Here is a 5,000-nt window from a genome sequence, read left to right on the forward strand (position 1 = left end):
AAGTAACGTGGGTACGATCTAAGGAACCATAACTGATTTAATGAGCCATTCGCGGTTTCACCTTAATGCGGCTTGTACTGAGACATGCATGGCTTAATCTTTGAGACAAGCATATGACTACTGGCAGGATCAACCAGGGAGCTGCGTCAACTAGAGCTGAGCAGCCGGCCGCCCGGGAGTGTGTCCCGGGGGCCCGCGCGAACACGCAAGCGTCCGCTCAATTATTCTGCAAACAGGAGGAGGCTGAGCTCCCCTGCACAATACACCTCGAAACCCTCTCAGGTCCCGGCGGCGCGCAGCGCCGTCCTAAGTACTTGGTCGGGTTCGAGAGAGGCGCAATCGCCCGGAGTTTGGCGAGTAGACGCTTTAGGTGCGACCACCCGTGCTCCCAACTGAGCTTGCCGCTGCCGACAGAGGCCCGGGAGCGTGCTGTCGTGGCATTGCCGGCGGGAGACAACACGCGCCACCTACGGTGACCGGCAGCTCCAACGCCAGCGCCACAGAAGGACAAAAGCCCCACTTGGGTGCCAAAGCGAACTCTCCCAGCACAACGCACGCGCCAACACGTCCGCACAGCTGCGATACAAACCACCTGCGAGAACCGCAGAGGCGACCGAGCAGCAGACGGCGTCGCGGCGCCGAGCGCCGGGCGGCGGCGCATCCTCAGCGCACACAGTCCTCAATCGGACCAGCACACTGCAGATGTCCACCGCGCTTCGCACCGGGCCCGCGAGGACCTACTTTGGCCGCACGGCGCCGCGTGCAGGGTGCGCCGGCGCGCAGCTGCGCCGCCTGCCGCCTCCGTCGGCCGGCGCGCCTGCCACTGGCCGCCCCCACCAGCCGGCTGTAGCGCGTGCGCCCACGCACCGCGCGGCCAGCACGCCGGGAGGCCCCCCCTCACCGGCCGGGGACGGTCCCACCCAGCCACCGCCGCGTATCGCTTCACACCCAGATGCCATTCACGTTCGTGGGCATGGTGGGTATCGCTGGAACAACCGGTTGGTAGCTCAACCGATCGTCGCCATCACTGATTCACCTCTAGCGAGAACAACCGCACCACAACGGTTTACCAGTTGTTCATTTGCATAACGTCACCAGCAAACGTAGGCGTCCATCGCCATTTGCAAATTCAACGATTGTTGCATGCCTGTGTCAGGTGTCACGACACACTATGTCTGCCCACATACACGCAACAACATGTGCACGCTTCGCGAACACGTGGAAGGTGGCCCCCGTACGTATGCGATGTCCATTGCGCGAACGACTGTCAACCGGCCTCTGTCGCATGTCGCAGATGTGGAACGCAGTGCACCATGCTATCACGGTGTGTGAGAAGAGACGACTACGTCTGACAACACGCGCCACTACATCAACAGACGGCTCATGCTGATCGCCATCCAGGGCATACCACACTGCAATCCAGCTCTTATAGGGAGACGACACGTAGCTGAGTGCACAACATTTGGACCGCATGGTTCGCCGTTGTTGGCGCAGTCGTTGTACGGTCACATGTACCACGATGTATCATTCAGTACATGAGGACCAATGTGCAGTACAGTGTGTGATTTGGACGTACAACATCAGCGGACAGTTGACACAGGCCGTACCACAGCGTAGGCTAAGTGCTTCGCACATGCGAATGCCAATGAACAACTGCAAATGCCAATGAACAACTGCAAAGGGCATTGAGCATGTACGTCCTGCTGCCATCCACATTACAGTGTATAGCTGCAAGGTGTTTAACATGAAGCGATACACTGGGGACCGGGCAGTGCGAGTAGCAAACTATATTGCGGGGGTTGCAGTTAGGCAACACTACACTAATTTAACGCGTCGTATGACAATTACAGAGCAGGTTAAGGCCCAACGTGTGTTGGGTTAAGGCCCAACGTGTGTTGGGTTAAGGCCCAACGTGTGTTGGGTTAAGGCCCAACGTGTGTTGGGTTAAGGCCCAACGTGTGTTGGGTTAAGGCCCAACGTGTGTTGGGTTAAGGCCCAACGTGTGTTGGGTTAAGGCCCAACGTGTGTTGGGTTAAGGCCCAACGTGTGTTGGGTTAAGGCCCAACGTGTGTTGGGTTACGTTAAGGGGCAATGTGGGTTACGTTAAGGGGCAATGTGGGTTACGTTAAGGGGCAATGTGGGTTACGTTACGGCGCAATATAGGTTACGTTACGGCGCAATATAGGTTACGTTAAGGCGCAATATCGGTTACGTTAAGGCGCAATACAGGTTACGTTAAGGCGCAATACAGGTTACGTTAAGGCGCAATACAGGTTACGTTAAGGCGCAATACAGGTTACGTTAAGGCGCAATACAGGTTACGTTAAGGCGCAATACAGGTTACGTTAAGGCGCAATGCAGGTTACGTTAAGGCGCAATACAGGTTACGTTAAGGCGCAATACAGGTTACGTTAAGGCGCAATACAGGTTACGTTAAGGCGCAATACAGGTTACGTTAAGGCGCAATACAGGTTACGTTAAGGCGCAATACAGGTTACGTTAAGGCGCAATACAGGTTACGTTAAGGCGCAATACAGGTTACGTTAAGGCGCAATACAGGTTACGTTAAGGCGCAATACAGGTTACGTTAAGGCGCAATACAGGTTACGTTAAGGCGCAATACAGGTTACGTTAAGGCGCAATACAGGTTACGTTAAGGCGCAATACAGGTTACGTTAAGGCGCAATACAGGTTACGTTAAGGCGCAATACAGGTTACGTTAAGGCGCAATACAGGTTACGTTAAGGCGCAATACAGGTTACGTTAAGGCGCAATACAGGTTAGGTTAAGGCGCAATACAGGTTAGGTTAAGGCGCAATACAGGTTAGGTTAAGGTACGACATAGGTTAGGTTAAGGTACGACATAGGTTAGGTTAAGGTACGACATAGGTTAGGTTAAGGTACGACATAGGTTAGGTTAAGGTACGACATAGGTTAGGTTAAGGTACGACATAGGTTAGGTTAAGGTACGACATAGGTTAGGTTAAGGTACGACATAGGTTAGGTTAAGGTACGACATAGGTTAGGTTAAGGTACGACATAGGTTAGGTTAAGGTACGACATAGGTTAGGTTAAGGTACGACATAGGTTAGGTTAAGGTACGACATAGGTTAGGTTAAGGTACGACATAGGTTAGGTTAAGGTACGACATAGGTTAGGTTAAGGTACGACATAGGTTAGGTTAAGGTACGACATAGGTTAGGTTAAGGTACGACATAGGTTAGGTTAAGGTACGACATAGGTTAGGTTAAGGTACGACATAGGTTAGGTTAAGGTACGACATAGGTTAGGTTAAGGTACGACATAGGTTAGGTTAAGGTACGACATAGGTTAGGTTAAGGTACGACATAGGTTAGGTTAAGGTACGACATAGGTTAGGTTAAGGTACGACATAGGTTAGGTTAAGGTACGACATAGGTTAGGTTAAGGTACGACATAGGTTAGGTTAAGGTACGACATAGGTTAGGTTAAGGTACGACATAGGTTAGGTTAAGGTACGACATAGGTTAGGTTAAGGTACGACATAGGTTAGGTTACGGTACGACATAGGTTAGGTTACGGTACGACATAGGTTAGGTTACGGTACGACATAGGTTAGGTTACGGTACGACATAGGTTAGGTTACGGTACGACATAGGTTAGGTTACGGTACGACATAGGTTAGGTTACGGTACGACATAGGTTAGGTTACGGTACGATATAGGTTAGGTTAAGGTACACATTGTTGTAAGGAAAGGTTTAATGGGGGGCGGGGCGGGGCGGCCGGTTTGTTGATTGTGATTATAGTAAGTGGATGCCTGCGGCATCATCTGATTTGCCACGTCAGGATGCACCTTTGGCTCATGACAGGCGGCGCTCTCATTCCATGCTTGTGGCAGACCTGTGTCTTTCATTCCTGCCATTGTTTGTGTGCTGTGAGAGGAGGCAGTATTGTGATGTTGGGTGCACCCCTGTGTAGGACATGTGTGGGTGTTGGTGGCTTGGCTGAGCAATGGTGGTTGTCGGGTGGGTGGGATATTCTGTTTTCTGAGTGGACCTCCCAGTCTGGTTATGACAGTGTGGATTGTCTAATGTGGCGGAGAGGATGCACTGGGTGTTGTTCCATGCTGGTGCTTACATATTGTCTGTGTGCGTGTTACAGGCAGAGAGTAGTGCGTGATAAGGGTGTGTGGCTGACGTGTGGTTGTGATTGTGAGCAGAGTCTTTCAGCATGTATACGGACAGTTGTATACATTATCTGTATTCTGATGGCTCTATCTATTACTAATCAGCGCCGTGTATACGTTTAATCCGGTTCCAGTCGAAACTGTTGTATCTCTGTACATTAGTGACACGGCGAGCCCGCTATGTAGTTACTCGTCTCGGCAGCTTCCACCGGTGTATGGCAAATGATTATAAGGAATCAGTCTAGTCGTCAATACCGATGGTGTGACGTCACATGTCTGGGGTGGGGGACGCTGCGCCCTTCCGGTGGGTCATGGCCTAGAAAGACTCTTCCCACGCAGGGGGGCGTGGACTGTCATTGACTCTTCCAGGTAATATACTTGCCGTACGTTCTTGCGACTGCGAGTGCAACGCTCACCGGTACCGACATGGATGGAGCGCCTCCTAGCTGACCGCTCAGCATCGGCATTCGTACAGAGAGCAACGCGGTCGCGTCTCTAGCTCGTAACTGGTACAGCCCGCAGCTCATGTATAGGGACAGCGGGAATGTCGCATATTGGAGATAACTCTTCATGAAACGCATGTTATAGGGGTGGATTGCACATTGCGACTGCGGGAAAAGTCCGCCGTTCATCCGCTGGAGTTGCGAGTTGGGCGGTTGGAGTGGGGCGCAGGTGGAGTGATTGCCGGTCCACGATTTCGTGCGGCAGAGGCGCTGGCGTTGGGGTGCTGTGGTCGACAGAGGACGCAGGCTTTGTGGGTGGGGTCGAAAGATGGGCACTGTGGGCCCATCGATGTCTTGGTCGGCTTGGCGTCTCATAGATGGCGGTATCGTC

At 52.4% G+C, this 5,000-nt stretch overlaps 1 non-coding gene across 1 annotated transcript in view; it reads right to left on the bottom strand.

Moving 5' to 3' along the window:
* The window catches only part of LOC124566190, a 1,910-nt gene extending 1,770 nt beyond the window's left edge, over positions 1–140 (bottom strand). Inside the window, exon 1 of the ribosomal RNA XR_006970835.1 lies at positions 1–140. This exon is cut by the window's left edge and continues 1,770 nt beyond it. This is a non-coding gene — a ribosomal RNA (small subunit ribosomal RNA).
* Positions 141–5,000: the final 4,860 nt, after the last annotated feature.

This window comes from Schistocerca americana, unplaced genomic scaffold (genome assembly GCF_021461395.2).
Source record: "Schistocerca americana isolate TAMUIC-IGC-003095 unplaced genomic scaffold, iqSchAmer2.1 HiC_scaffold_137, whole genome shotgun sequence".
In the NCBI taxonomy this organism is placed as follows: domain Eukaryota; kingdom Metazoa; phylum Arthropoda; class Insecta; order Orthoptera; family Acrididae; genus Schistocerca; species Schistocerca americana.